The following is a 12985-nucleotide window of genomic DNA, read 5'->3' on the forward strand; positions in this document are numbered from 1 at the left end:
TGAGGTCACATTTGAACTTCGGTCTTCCTGACTCCTAGACTAGTGTACTATGAATTTAGTTGTTCAAATAAATATGTATTTTATCATATTCAATTGTACCTATATAAATTTGTAAAATAATATGTGAGAGATATTATTCAGTCTATAGAGGGTGAGTTTGTTTATTTTTTTATTTTTTATTTTTTGCTGTTTTGGTGAGGCAATCGGGGTCAAGAGACTTGCCCAGGGTCACACGGCTGGTAAGTGTTATATGTCTGAAGCTGGATTTGAACTCAGGTCCTCCTGACTCCAAGGCCGGAGCTCTATTCACTGTGCCACTGAGCTGCCCCAAGTTTGTTTATTTTTAATGAGTCAGACAACAGATCCCTTGCAGTAACCCCACAGCCTCTAGGTCTATGGCCCTTAGGTTAAAAATCAATGCTGTAAATCTCTTTTTTAAAATTAATTTAATTTGATTTATCAACAATCACTTCCATAAGTTTTTGAGTTTTAAATTTTTCTCCACTTCCCTCCCCAACCCCCTTCCCAAGATGGCATGCAATCTGATATATGCTATACATATACATTCCTATTAATCATATTTTCACATTAGTGATGTTGTAAGGAAGAATTAGAACCAATAGGAGGAACCACAAGAAAGAGAAAACAAAAACAAAACAGAAGAAAAAAGTAGCAAATAGTGTGCTTCAATCTGCATTCAAACCCCATAGTTCTTTCTTTGGATGTGGATAGCATTTTCCATCATGAGACCTTTGGAGATGTCTTAGATCCTTGCATTGCTGAGAAGGGCTAAGTCTATCAACGTTAGTCATCGCACAACGTGTACAACATTCTCCTGGTTCTGCTCACTTCACTCTGCATCAGTCCATACAAGTCTTTCCATATTTTTCTGAAGTCTGCGTGCTCATCATTTCTTACAGCACAATAGTATTCCATTACATTCATATACCACAACTTGTTCAGTCATTCCCCAATTGATGGGCATCCTCTCAAGTTCCAATTCTTTGACACTACAAAAAGAGCTGCTATAAATATTTTTGTAGATGTGGGTCCTTTTCCCACTTGTATGATCTCTTTGGGATTGCTGTAAATTTCTTAAAGAAAGTCTTCTAGACTTGTCCTACATTCTGACCATATGACTGTTCACTACAACCTGTAACTTAAGAGTGCTAATTTCTGTACTGAAAGGCAGTGTTGCATAATGGATATAATACTGGTCTCAGAGTTAGGAAGACTTGAATTCCAACCCTGTCTATGATACCTAATGGCTGTGTGACTCTACACAAGTCACAGTGAACTTCTTAGGGCCTTTGACAACTCTGAAAGATTATATAATGCAGAGCAACAACAGATCTGCACTGATTGAGGGGATTTCCTGAATAAATGAAATCACATATCAGGTCAAAATTTTTTTTTCTTGTTCTTTGGTTTTTCTGGTTAATTGTTAATTATCAGACATCAATCAATTACCAAAAATCCCTCAGGGCAGGGGCTCCTTTTTACCTCTGTATCCTTAAGGTCTTGAAGAGAAGAAAAAGGAAATAAGCATTGGTGCTTTACAAATATTATCTTATTTGATCCTTGTGACAACCCTTCGAGTTAAGTGATGTTATTATCTTCATTTTACAGTTGAGGAAACCGAGGCAAACAGAAGTTATATGACTTGCCAGGGTCACATAGTTACTAAATATCTGAGGCCAGATTTGAACTCCAGGCCCAGCTCTCTATCCACTGTGCCAGCAGCTGCCTCTTGAACACATTAAGCACTTAATATTTGCTGTTGTATTCAAGAACTATGTTTAAAAATATTAAGTGATATTGGTATCTTTAAGATGGATGCATACCCAGAGCTACTCAACAAAGTTTTTATTACTTTTATCTGCCTTAATTAGTAATTGTGATTAGTAATTGTTTAGTCTATATGACAATATAGTTAGGTCTCATTAAGTGGAAATAATGAATCCCCCCAGAAGTAGTCGCATTATTTGAACTCTAAAAGCATATTTCCATAGGTATGGAACCAATGATAACATTTTACAAAATTATATATCTGAATAATGTAAATAAATACAAATACGTTTTATCCTTCTAGAGAATTCATCATTCACACTAATCAAAAACTTGGCTGTATTAAAATCCCCAAACTTATTCTGAGTAATTCTACACACTTCAATCTTCTCTAATCTTCCAATACGTCATTGCTTAAGTGCAGCTATACCAGTGGTCACATCAAGGAAAGACATAAGTAAGATTGCTTGGCTTACTGATATTCTAAACTCTGTGGTTTTCATCGTTAAGATAGATAAAGAATTTATTAAGCACTTATTATGTGCCAGGCACTGTGCTAAGTGCTAAGGATACAAATAAAAGTAAGCAAGCTTATTCATCAAAATGATCCACTTTGTCCTAGCAACAGCCATACAACTTCTGCTAAATGCTGTTTTCTATCTACAAGGCTTTTACAAGACTCAGCTCAAATGCCAATTGCTAGAGGCCTTTCCTTATATCCCCCCTCCCTTTCACTATTACCAGTTGCTAGAGCAGCTAGATAACAGATACTGATACTATTATCTTGTATGTACTCTGTATGTATCTTGTATGTACATATTTATGTGTATGTTGTAAGTTCCTTGAAGGGAAGTGAGTATTGATGATTTTTGATTAGGGTATATATATATAGTTAATGTGATATTGGAAGATCCTCTTGGACACCTACGTTAGTACATCATGGCTTACTAGTGGTCAAACACAAAGGGTGAATCAGGAGCTTCTTATAGTCCTAGTGGGATGACTATTCCTTAAATATACCTTAATTAAATGGAATTTACTGGCCTGACACTGATAAATGGAATATACACAAACCTGAATTGGAATCTCAGAATGTTAAACCTAGAGTTCTTAGAAAAGATCTAAATCAACATTTTCATTTTACAGAAAGGACACTGAGACCAAGACAGTTTAAGTTATTTGGTAATACTTATAGAGATAATAAGTAATATAGATATGATTAATACTCGGGACACCTGACACCCAGGTCAGTAGTCATTTGGTAGCTTAAGTATGTCAATCAACTATATGAAGGGCCCAGAATGACAATTCCAAGCAACGTTCTCAATTTTCTGTAGTAAACAAGATTTAGCTGTTCTTAGAACATCATCAAGCTGCTTCTCAAAACCCTAAAGCACAAGTCCTTTTGGGGTAGATTTACAAAATTAATTTTTACTCCATGGGAGTCTACTCAGGTGACTGCATAGTAACAGGAGAACTATCATAATGTGACAAATCCTTGACCTCAAGGAGGTCTGGGGACAGCACTAGATTTTGGTAAAATACTGAGAAAAGTCTAACTCAAATGATCGATATCGTATGATCTTGTGGAACAATTCATGTTCCTGCAACAATCATCCTCCAACTGTAGCTATCTAAAAAAAAAAAAAAACCAGGGTTCTAAAGGAGAATAAAGAAAAAGCTCAGTGAAATACTACAAGGTAACCTCAGCACCTCTATCAAAGGCAGGATATATTATTATTGCTACTCTTCCTCATAATAGAGGCTCATATTTATATGATTTGTTACTTTATAAAATGCCTTTTTTTTTTTGTGCTTTTTGGTGAGGCAATCAGGGTTAAGTTACTTGCCCAGAGTCACCCAGCTAGTAAGTGTCAAGTTATCTGAAGCCACATTTGAACTCAGGTCTTCCTGACTCTAAGGCCAGAATTCTATCCACTGCGCCATCTAGTTGCCCCTATAAAATGCTTTTTATACAACTTTGTGAGGAATGTAGCTTAAGTATTATTCCCTCCATTTTATGAATGAGGAAAAAGATAAGTGAGGTGATTTGCCCATGGCTAGGAAGGACTCCAGTCTGGGGGTGTTTCCACTACAGGAGGCTGCCACTGGGATTTGACCTCCTAAGAACAAACACCTGTGGGCCCTGGGCAGGTAATATGATAAAAGACTGAAAAAAAAACCACCTTACTCCTGGCTCAGAGATCACTATCCTATTCATTGGCCTTTACATGCTGATTTTCTGATCTCAGATAATGACTTCCTAGAACTAAGGTACTAATCTCATGTTTTGTCTTGGCTGACATCCACAAGTTTGATAGTTTCCTCAATCACATTCCAGTATAAAATCAGCCTTGATGCCCATTTGTTGAATTTAATTCAGTTCAACAGCCATTTAATGATACCTTACTGTGTGCCAGGCATAAGGATACAAAGGCAAAAATGACAGTCCCTTTCCTCAGGGAGCTTACATCGTAGTGGAAAGGGAAAACAAAATGTAAACAAAGTAATTTCAGGGTGTGGGGTGAACTCACTGATAACTGAGGTGGAGATGAGGAAAGATATCTTAAATGAGGTGGCACTTGGAAAGAGGTAGTTATTCCAAGAGGTAAAAATGTAAGGAAATCATTCCAGGCATAGGAGACAAGAATGACATATACAGAGGACAGCAAGTAGGCCAGTTTAGCTGGAATACTCGTGTGTGTGTGTGTGTGTGTGTGTGTGTGTGTAAAAACAATTTTGGAAAGACAGTTTGAGGCCAGATTATGAAGGACTTTAAGTGCCAAATGGAAGGGTTTGTATTTCACCCTATAAACAACAGAGAGCCACTGAGATTTCTTGAGCAGGATAGTAACATGGTCATACTTGTGCTTTATCAGTTTGACAGCTATATGAAAGACAGATTGGAAAGGGGGAGAGACTGGAGACCAATTAAGAGACTTCTAGTCTTAGTTAAAATCCCATCTTTTACAAGAAGCCCTTCCCTTGTCCTCCTTAAACTTAGTGCTTTCCCTCCAAGATTACCTCTAATTTATCCTTTATAAATCTTTTATACATAGTTCTTTGCATGTTGTCTCTTCCATTAGACTATGAACTCCATGACAGCAGGCACTGGGTTTTTTTGGGTTTGCTTGTTTTGGGGGGCCTTTCTTTGTATAACCAGTGCTTAGTAGAGTAGGCATTTAATAAATTCTTGTTGATTGACTATCACCAAATTCTAGGTTGGTGGTGATGAGGGCCTGAACTCTAGTCGTTGTAGTGTGAGTAGAGAGAAGGGGATAAATTTGAGATGTGAGGCTGGAGTGAACAAGACTTGGCAATTGTGTGGGTGTGAAGAAGAAGAAAGGATCAAGAATGACCCTAAGGTTATTAATGTGGGTAATTGGAAAGATGGTGGTATCCTTGACAGAAATAAGGAAGTTAGGAAGAAGCGTAACTTTAGGGGGAAAGATGAGTTTTGTTTTAGATATGCTGAGTTTGATATGCTTGTGGTCATCAAAGGGGAGAGGTACAGTGGGCTGGTGGTGATGGGAGACCAGAGCTTAGTAGAGATACTAGGACAGGGTATATGAGTCATCTGCATAAGAGATAATAATTGAAGCCACATAACCCGAGGAGATTACCAAGATGTAGATGGAGAAAAGACACTGAATATTTGATGACTATGAGATAAAGGCAGTAAGAGAGTAGACAGGAAGCTGCCTTGGAATGAGGAAGAGCTGGGTTCAAATCCGGACATAGACTAACTCTGTGATTGTGAGCAAGTTACAATTTCACAGTGCCTCACACAACTGTAGGACTCTAAACTGCCAGTCTGCATATGTTGTGGGAGATTCTACACACCCTTTGAGTTCCCTAAACTAAATAAATCACAGGTCCAGACCACCTCCTGCACTTGTACCACTCATCTTAAAAACAGAAACAAAACCCAAATACATGTTCTTCGTTTTGGTTGCTAAATCTTCAAAGAGAAATTACTGTATTTGTATAAAGTTCATTTATAACAGTCAACCTCTATTAATGGCAGCTTTGTTTAAAAAAAAAAAAAAACCAAAACTGCAGGGGCAGCTAGGTGGTGCAGTGGATAGAACACTGGCCCTGGAGTCAGGAGGACCTGAGTTCAAATCTGACCTCAGACACTTGACACTTACTAGCTTGATGACCCTGGGCAAGTCACTTAACCCCACTGCCTAGCCAAATTAAAAAAAAAAACTGCATAGTTTTTTTTTAAAAACTCCAGCCAGCTGCTTCTACAACTCAAAAGGAAAAGAATGGGGTGTGTGGGGAAATCTTGATGTTTTAAAATTTTTTAGCCTGAAACTTGGGTATATTCAAATTCAATGTCCCACTGGCTGCCCTACATTCTCTTAATGGGAAGTTGAACTCCCCACATTTCACCTCCAATCAATCACATTACCTCTTCCATGTACTGCTCTGACATTCCCTGTGTTGACAAGTCCCTCAATGAGCTAAGGGACCAGGGAAATACAGGAACAGGAAGTACAGAAGCATGTAGATCTAATTAGGTAAACCAGTTTCTGTTTGTGGTTCAGCTTCTGTTTGCATTTCAGCCTGGCAAGAACGGGCTAACATTCAATTAAAGGCAACTGAGCAGATTATAACAAAGTAGGAAAATCTTTCTAAATAAATTAAATGTCTTTAAGGAGCCCTAGTGAAAGGAGGTTGAAGGGTGGATAACCATGACAGCATGGATATTTAGACGGGATATTTAGACCTAAGAATAAAATAAGAGGCACTTCCTGTGGAGAAGGAAGGTGGACCACCTCAACAGAAAGTAGCTTCTTGTGTTCCAAGTAATAATGATGTAGATTCACAAGTGCCATTAGGTAAGAGATTACCTGGAGGACAGGAAGAGAGGAATAGTGGTGACTGGTGAGTCACCACTTGCTGAGAAGGCTGGAGACAACTATTTATTGACTTAATAAACAGAGAGGTATACCCTATGGTGCAATATCATTGCATTGCAAGAAATGATACATACTAGGAACTCTGAGAAATATGGAAAGACTTGCATGAACTAAGAGTTAAAAGTAGAAACAGGAAAATACACATGACAAATACAATAATGCAAATGAAAATACTAACAGCTGAATTCAGATTAAATACAATGAGCAATAATACAGTATTTCTAGAGGACAGTTATTGAAATATATCTCCCTGTTATGAAATATACTTCCCTATTTGTGTAAGTAGTGGGGGAGATACTATCAGTGGCAAATGTCATATATTTTGTGTCAAAAATGTGTCTTTAGTTTTGCTTAACTACTTTCAGAAGAGATGCTAATTCTGTGGGTAGACAGCATACCCAGTCCCTGCCTGCCTTCCTCTCTACTGTTCACTAATATAATCCTAGACTGCAGTGAGGCATTCTATACAGAATGAAGGAGTTAAGGTCCCTTATTAGTTCACAACTGTTTTCAAGTTTGTAGATAACTGTTTTCAATTAAGGGTACCACATTTTAGGAAAGACAAAAACAGAAGAGGGTGACCAGGAGGCTTGGAGCCCTGGGCCCTCTTCTCTTCTCTCTCTATGCTACTTCACTTGGTGAATTTCATCAGCTCCCATGGATTTAATTACCATCTCTATGCTGATGATTCTCAAATGTACCTTTCCTGCTCCAGCCTCTCAGCTGACCTCTAATCTCGCATCTCTAACTACCTTTTAGATATCCTGAAAACTGGATCATCTGAAAACATAAAATTCAAAATGCCCCAAACAGAACTCATTATTTCCTCCCCAGCCCTCTCCTTCTCCTACTTACTTTCTTTTATTACTATAGAGGGCAACACTATCCTCTCAGTCCCGCAGGCTCACAACCTCGATGCCATCCTGAATTCCTCACTATCTCTCACCATCCATATCCAACATGTTGCCCAGGCCTGTCATCTCACCTTTGCAACATTTCTAGAATAAACCCCTTCCTCTCTTCTGACACTGCCACCACTGTAGTGCAGGCCTTCATCACCTCACACCTTGCTTATTGCAACAGCCCACTGGGGGGTCTGCCTGCCTCAAGTCTCTTCCCCATTCTATTCCATTCTACATTCAGCTACCATAGTGATTTTCCTAAAACAGGGGTGTGATCATGTCACTCCCCAACTCAAACTCCAGTGGCTTCCTATTGCCTCCAGGAGCAAATACAAAATGCTCTCTTTGGCATTCAAAGCCCTTCATTACCTAGCCCCCTCTTACTTTTTTTAGTCTTTTTATACCTTATTCCCAAACAGGTACTCTTCAATCCAGTGACACTGGTTTCCTGGCTGTTCTATAACAAGACACTCCATCTGGACATTCTCTCTGGCTGCCCACATCCCTGGAACTCTCTCCCTCCTCAACTCTTACTACCTACCTACCAGGCTTCCTTTAAGTCCCAACAAAATGAATTTCAGTGCTTTCCCTCTTTTTATAATTTCCTATTTATCTTGTATATAGCTTTCATTGTATATATTTGTTTACATGTTGTCTCCCCCATTAGATTTTAAGCTCCCTGAGATCAGGGACTATCTTTTGCTTCTTTTTGTATGCCCAGTGCTTTGCACATAGTGGGCACCTAATAAATGTTGACTGGTTGTTTGATAGGATAATGGCTGAATTAGGGATATTCTAGAGAAAAGAGAATTTAGGGAGATTATGATAGTTCCTTTCAGATACTGGAAGAGGGGTCAATGTAGAAAAAAGGTCAAACGTGCTTTGCTTAGTCCCACAGTCAGAACTAGGAGCTGGTCAGAACTAGGTGGTAATTGAAACGCGCAATTTCAACTCTACTGGATGAAAAACTTCCCAATAATTAGAACTGTTTCAAAGTGGAATTGGGAGTTTCAATGAATTCTTTGTCACTGGTGATCTTCAAGCTGAAACTGCATGAACATTTGTCAGGGATGATGGTGATGGGACTCTTTGGCAGGTCTAGTTGGGACTAGATGACTTCAAAGATTTCTTAGATTCTGAAGAAATTAATTACACTTTTCCCAGCTGGAGGCATTCTTTTTCTTTTTTTTTACAGTCATGTACAACCTCATTTGATTTATCTCTAGATAGAAGCTTTTTTTTAAAAGGTGGTATTTTGCTTTGATATACTTTACCCCAAACATGTTCAAACTACTCTAAAGAACATTTTTCAGAAACTTTTTACTTACATTGTTTGGAGACATTGGATATATTGCTCTGATTTTTATATGCGGAATCATTTCCCATGAGTTATCCTAAGTGCTTCTTAATTCTCTATATTTCATTATTCTTATGGTAACATTAATCTCATTCATATGCCAAAGTTTATTCAGCAATTGTCCAATTATTGAACATATCATCTCCAGCTTTTTGTTATCACAAACTCTGTAGTGGATAAGTGGTTCAGTAAACAGAAAACTTGGGTTCAAATCTTAGCTATGTGACCCTAGGCAAATTACTTAACCACTTTAAGCCACAGTTTCCATATTTGTAAAATGGGGACAATAATAACACCTACCTCTAAGGTTTGTCATGAGGATCAAATGAGACAAAATTTAATATAATCAACATAAATTTGATCTATTTTATTTTTATAATTATAATAATGATATATTATATAATATATGATATTGATGTTGTTGTTTGTCCTTTGTTCTTGAAGAAGACCATGACATCAGGGAGGTGATACCATGACATGCACATGAATTGGATTTAAATGAGGGAGGGCTGTACAAAGTCGCCAACCTCACTTTTTGCTCTTGAGTCTAATGGCAAGATATAAATCAGGACAACTGGAACTGGCCCTGGATGCAGTATGATATATACAAAACATACAAATATAATTATTTTAACAATAATTATTACTTTAACATAAATTTAATAAATTAATATAATTTTAAATATAAAGTACTTTGTAAACTTTTAGGTGCTTCGCACATGCTTTGTTATTGTTGTTCAGTCATTTGCAGTTGTATCTGATACTTCATGGCCCCATTTAGGGTTTTCTTGGCAAAGATATTAGAGTGGTTTGCATTTCCTTCTCCAGTTTATTTTATAGATTTAGTAACAAAGGCAAATAGGGTCAAGTAATTTGGGTCACACAGCTAGTAATTGTTTTGAGGCCAGATCTGAACTCAGGAAGATGATTCTTCCTCACTCCAGGCACAGCACTTTATCTGCTGTGCCACCTAGCTGTCCCTTGTGAATGCTAGGAGGAGTATTTTTGTCCACAGGGGTTTTTTCTTGCTATCTACCAACTCCTTGGGAGTATAATAATTCTTCTAGTAAGATCTAGGCATGAAAATGTATTACAGTTTAGTGATGATTATGATATGAAAAGCAATAGCATCAAAAATCTTTTAAAAATAATTAGAATGACATTCCACGTTTTTAGTGGGGCTATATTATATAGAATGCTAAAGTACTTTGAGCACTTTCATTATATGAGAAGCACAATGCCAAATGCTAAATGTTAGGAATACAAAAAAAAATGCTGAGATGGTGCTTTCTTGCTCTCAAGGAGCTAAAATTCTAACTAGAGAAGACTACATGGGGGAGAGGGTAAGGGAAGGAAATAAGCATTTATGAAGTGCCTACTATGTGCCAGGTACTGTGCTAGTAACTTTGAAAATATTTCATTTGATTTTCACAATCCTGGGAAGTAGGCGCTATTATGAGCCCCATTTTACAGTTGAGGAAACTGAGGTAGAAGTTAATTAACTTGCCCAGTTAACTAGTAAGTATCTGAGGCCAAACTTAAACTCAGGTCTTCCTGACTTCAGGAAGGAAGCCTATATCAAAATGAAAAATATTAAGGAAAATAATGAAAAAATGAGAGCAGTAAAAATGAAAAAAGGAGATGTTATCTAATCTCAAACTCTATCAGTAATGACCATAATTATCTGATACTGGATAAAAAAATGATATGTTGATTAGTGGAGACTAGATTAGAAAGATTTAACATTTACTAAACCCAGAGACACTAACTACTAGAAAAGGACATCATTATTGAGCAAAAACTGTTCAGGAAACTGGAAAATAGTTCAGCGAAAAATAGATTTCAAGTAGCATTTTATACCATATATAAAAACAAATTCCAAATTGATAAACTTTAAATTATAACAAAGAAAAACAGTCATGAAAACAACCAATATAGTGATAGCATCTGAGGATATATGCAATATTCTGCCTTTCTAACTCTCGCCTGTTTACCCAATGGGGGTTTAATTATTTGTTCCCTGAGATCTAGATTCCAGAGAAATACAATTATATAGTATAATTAGTTAAGAGTTTGGCTTCCTCTTAGTATACCCTCCCTTCCACCCAGCCATTACATTACTATAGTCATTGTGTATGTTGGTCTTCTGGGTCTACTTGCTTCACTCTGCATCAATTCATACAAATCTTTCCCATGTTTCTCTGAATCCCTCATTCATAATTTCATACTGCACAAAATATTCCATTATATCCATATACCAGTTTTATCAGCCATTCAACAATTGATAGGCAACCACTTTGTTTCCAGCACTTTGCTCTCATAAAAAAGAGTTGCTTAAGCAATGCTTGTAAGGAAAAAATCATTCTTCTCACACAAGGATGCCAAAGAAAAGGATAGGCATACATTTGTTCTAACTGAATCTGAAATAAGTCTAATATTTACTGAAAAGGCTAATATAGAGGAAAACTTCTATCTCAATTTTATATATTGTTTTAAGATTTTCAAAGTGCTTTACATGCCCAGGATGACACAGCTCATATTTATCCAACACAGATTTCAAACACAGGTCTTCTAGACTTTAAGTTCAGTATTCTAACCACTGTATTATCCTATTTCCCAGTTCTTTCAGACAAGTGATGAATAGGGAACAAGAAGAGGTACAAACAGTATGACGGCATTGGGGCTTAGCACAATTTAGGCAGAATTCCTTACACTTGCAACTGGTAGAGCTGCATCAACTAAGGGTCTTGTCTTTCAACTTTTCTGTAGCATTTGATACTGCTGATTACCCCTTCCTTTGTATAGTCTCTCTTCCCTAGGCTTTGAGGACATTGTTCTCGCTTCATTTTCTATTTACCTTTCTGGTTGTTCTTTTAAATATCTTTCACCTAGGTAGGAAAGGTGTGAAGAAAGCGAAATCTTCCCTTTTACATTATGCCAAAAGCTGCTTTAGCATTAATCTATGTATGCTTGTGAAAGAAAACAGCATTCTGTAAGAATACTGTTTCTCTTTCATTCACCTACCCCTTTAATGTGAACATTTCTCAAGGTTTTGTTCTTGGCTTTCTCCTTCCATAACTTTACTCACTCCTTTGGCAAATACTGGTTACTATAAACCGCAAATTTCTATCTCTAGCCTTCACCTCCAGGATTGTATTGAGTTTTTGACTACCTTCTGGGCATCTGCTCCTGCCAATCAGACATGTTCATTACATAATTAATTTTCTTTTTGTAATGAGGATTGCTCTCCATGGAGTGTGCCACTTTGTGTCCCTGGCCACTTTGGGGAAATGTGTTTATTACTGAAGGACTTCACTGCAGGATGATGTAGCAAACTTGGAGTGGTCTCTTGTTCTGTGACAAATGGAAGACATAAAGGCTCAGTCACAGCAGAACAGGTAAGACAGGATTGCCCAATCAGCTAGGAGGAATGGGCCCACTCGACTCACATTAAAAATGGAGTGACTTTAACAGTGGGACTTCCTGTGATGGGCTGGGGGGGGAAATGGCCTCTCTCTATAGCAGATTGTTGTGATCACATGACAGTTAAATCATGGGCCTCAGGACTACTTTTTCTGTTTTCTGTTTCAACAGTGAATCCAAGGTAGATATATCTAGCAGTGAGTTCAAGTAGGCAAGACAGCTTGGACAGTCTACAGCCATTTGACTTCTAGCTTCTAGATTCTCAAAGCATAACCAACTTCTGACATCACCAAATATGTTATGGTAGCATATATATATATATTAATTTTTCTCTTTTTCTCACTCTGCCTTAACTTACCCTGTCTCTAAGATTTTTTGGTCTTGCTACACCAATCTTACTTGACATCTGACATATATAATTGTAATGAAAATGCAACAGAAAAACCAATCAAAATTATCTTTGTATTCGATGTCTCTTTCCACAAGAACTATATTTTTCTGAAAATAGGTAGCAAACTAATAATAAATCTGCATATTTTAGAACTAAGTGATTACATATCATAAGACAGAACATAATAGGTTAATAT

At 37.3% G+C, this 12985-nt stretch overlaps 1 protein-coding gene across 5 annotated transcripts in view; it reads right to left on the minus strand.

The window, feature by feature from the left end:
• TNRC6C (trinucleotide repeat containing adaptor 6C) overlaps positions 1-12985 on the minus strand; it is a 171185-nt gene that overhangs the window by 89372 nt on the left and 68828 nt on the right. The gene's annotated exons all lie outside the window — the stretch shown is intronic.

Source organism: Vombatus ursinus, unplaced genomic scaffold (assembly GCF_900497805.2).
Source record: "Vombatus ursinus unplaced genomic scaffold, bare-nosed wombat genome assembly UNPS02008996.1, whole genome shotgun sequence".
NCBI classification, from domain to species: domain Eukaryota; kingdom Metazoa; phylum Chordata; class Mammalia; order Diprotodontia; family Vombatidae; genus Vombatus; species Vombatus ursinus.